The sequence below is a fragment of the Sinocyclocheilus anshuiensis genome, unplaced genomic scaffold (genome assembly GCF_001515605.1).
Source record: "Sinocyclocheilus anshuiensis isolate Anshui unplaced genomic scaffold, SAMN03320099.WGS_v1.1 scaffold587, whole genome shotgun sequence".
Classification (NCBI taxonomy): Eukaryota; Metazoa; Chordata; class Actinopteri; order Cypriniformes; family Cyprinidae; genus Sinocyclocheilus; species Sinocyclocheilus anshuiensis.
In genome coordinates this window covers 454275-457634 of record NW_015552579.1, presented here as the reverse complement: position 1 = coordinate 457634, position 3360 = coordinate 454275, and the positions used below count along the sequence as shown (strand labels likewise).

At 36.6% G+C, this 3360-nt stretch overlaps 1 protein-coding gene across 1 annotated transcript in view; it reads right to left on the bottom strand.

Annotated features, from left to right (window-relative positions):
* Nucleotides 1-3360, bottom strand: part of LOC107665220 (RNA polymerase II elongation factor ELL2-like) — a 28338-nt gene that overhangs the window by 24339 nt on the left and 639 nt on the right. The window lies entirely within an intron of this gene.

Below are 3360 nucleotides of genomic sequence, written 5' to 3'. Positions count from 1 at the left end.
TTAAAGTTTTTTAAGTTTTTTTTTTTTTTACTGTTTCAATTAAATTTATAATAAAAAACTATATTTCATTAATGCACTAAATGACTGTAAATGTTAAAGTTTTTTTTTTTTTTACTGTTTCAATTAAATTTATAATAAAAAACTATATTTCATTAACTTATATAATGCACTAAATCTGTGCTAAAGAAAAACACTTTAACTTTGGTTTAACTTTATTTTTTTTACTAATTTTTTTAAGCATTTTCATACATGTACTAAAAGACCATTCAAAAAATCGATAAAACAGATTCAAATAAAATAAAACAAATGACTTTTCATTTATTATCACATTCTTCTGAGACTATGGGAATTCTTCCCTATTTATATATTTAAATATACTTTAAGAGAAATGAAATGAAACATAATGCTTTGCAAGTGCAAACTCTGAACAATACATCTTCCTCTTGGAGGTTTTTTTTCTTTGCTTGTGTTTATCAACAGATATTTAACATTGTTCAAATGGGTGTGAGTGTGTGTGTGTGCAGTCACCTCAACAATTTCCGCTTACTTTAGCTTCTTGGCATTAGATTACAGAGCTAGATTGTGGATCTTTTGACCTTAGTACTCCATGTGGGACCAAGACACATGTCTGTGTCCGCAAGCAGAGACCGAAAAATGTGAGACAAATGCTCCTGGAAAAATATCAGTAAAGTAAATTAATGTTCCAGGGTAAATAGAAACAAACCAAAGCTCTATTATTTTTTTTTTTTCAAAAGCATAGATATAAAACATAAAATGTATGTGTTAACATGACACTATAGTTAAATAATTTCATGAGTTTAACTACAACAAGGGTAGTGCATAACTAAAGTAGGTTAGTGTTGGCTAGTTTTTAAATAGAGCAAACTCCACCCACTTGCTCACAAATGGATCCTCTGCAGTGAATGGGTGCCGTCAAAATGAGAGTCCAAACAACTGATAAAAACATCACAAGAATCCACAAGTAATCCACACGACTCCAGTCCATCAATTAACACCTTTTGAAGGGAAAAGCTGTGTTTTTGTAAGAAACAAATCCATCATTAAGGCAATTTGAACTTCAAACCATCGCTTCTGCCCAAAATATGAGTCCATAATCCATAACAACGCTTACGCCAGTGAAAAAGTGGACTTGTGTGGATTTTTGTGATGTTTTTATCAGCTCTTTGGACTCTCATTCTGACGGCACCCATTCACTGCAGAGGATCCAGTGGTGAGCAAGTGATGTAATGCTACATTTCTCCAAATCTGTTCTGATGAAGAAACAAACTCAACTATATCTTGGATGGTCTGAGGTCTGAGTGCATTTTCAGCAAATTAATTTTTTTATTTTTTGGTGAACTATTCAAACTGGAAGCATTTTCCCCACCCTTTTAAAAGTTAATGAGCACATTTATTTTGCTATCATAGCAATGCATATTTATTATTTTCATTTAGCACTGTGAACCCATTTTTGAGTCAACAGTTAACAACCGCGGCTTTGATGGTTGAAAGCCTGTCAGTGATGCCTAAAGCCAACATGCAACCATACAAATGCGCTCCATACACTAATTCACTGCTCTGTCAACACACTCAGAGTGCTGCAAGTGCCATGTGAGGACACACAGAGAACAGCCTGTCTCTCAGGAAGTACATGAGTTGTTTAAGTATACAGGTGACAATTTTGTCCCGCTGTCAGTTCCTCTCTGTCATTTCTGGAATATTAAAAGTCTTGAAACCGCAAAGGCCTGTTAATGTTTGACCATCATCTGGAAATACAAGTGGCACCAGCTGTATTGGTCCTTATCACATGGAAACACTGATGTATGAGCCATATCTCCCAACAGACACAGATGGTGTGGCCAGTCTCGTATTTCAAACACACAGCCAGGCCTCTTTTTTACACTAGTATGAATAGATGATATTTATGAATGACTTTTACTTCAGTTACTTCTAAATAACTCATTTTATCAAATTAAGTTTGCATTTAAGGAATTCTTTATGCAACAAAGAGCAGAAATTAGGAGAACATAATATCCCAAAATATATTTTTAATGTAACCAAAGCTATATACAAATAAAATAAAATAAAATAATTCCCAAATGGTGTTTGTATAATACTGTGGTCACTAATAAATAAATAAATAAATAAAAATACTGTCCCCAAAAGGCAGTCGTATAATAGTATGGTCCCTCCTTCTATAAAAACTATACAAATAAAATAAAATAATAAAAAAACTAAATAAATTAAATTAAATTAAACTGGCCCAAAAGGCATCCATTTAATAATATGATCCCTCTCACTCATTTTAAGGCCATAAACTCCCTGGCATAGTGTTGTTGTGGAGCTGCATAATCTTGCAAATCCAGTCTCAGCACATTTTCATAACTTTCAAACACCTTTCGCTTCACCTCAGGCTGGACGGAATTACCAAATGGAATACCACAACATTTTGATGATTCCAGAGAAATGCAAAATGCTTCCTCTGAATGCAAAGCAGAAGATGAGATTTACAGTGAAAGAGAGAGAGAGAGAGAAATTTCCCTGACCTCCCTCATTCATTACAGCCCTCTTATCTCTTGTCCCTACCAAGTCTTTTCTATTTGCACCTGTTCCATCAGTTTTAATATAATCTTTTCTTTTCATTTTCCCACTCTTAACTCTACCTTTCCTGTTCTTTATTCTCTGTCCTCTCTGCTGGTTCTCTCACACATGTATTCTGCTTCTTTCTCATCATCTGACCGGTGGAATCTGTTTCTATGGCTCTCGTCCAAAGCAGCCAGATTTGGAGGGAATCCGGGCAGAATAAACTCCAGGAGGACAGTTGATTCCAGCGAAGAGCAAAAGAAAATGAGAGAAATGAACAGAGAGTGTGATTGTAACCTGTTTCTTAACAGAATCTTAAAAAGTAGAATATGTTAATTGTGACGAGCGTCCCGAAGCTTCATCAGCGTCGCCCTGGAAACAAGCGAGGAACACCTGCCCGTCCTCGTCACAGGCTGATCGGTCACAGCTGCAGCTCATCAGGCGGCGGCTACATAAGCCACGCAAGCCCTGCCACCTGGGAGACACTTCTCCATGAGACTGATCATTAACTCGCCCTCTCATTTCTCCCACAGACAGCAGTGTGTGACCGACTAGCCCCACAGGAGCACAGCACGGACCCACTACACTAGGAAGAAGGAAGAGAGCACTCACGGCACCGGAGCACCCACCTGGACCTTTCTCTTTAGCACACCCTCTTGTAAATAAATCCACCCTCCGGGGCATTTATTGAGCCATCCTTGTCGTGTGATTCTTCACCCCGTGACACTATACATACATATATATACATACATATATATATACATACATATACACATA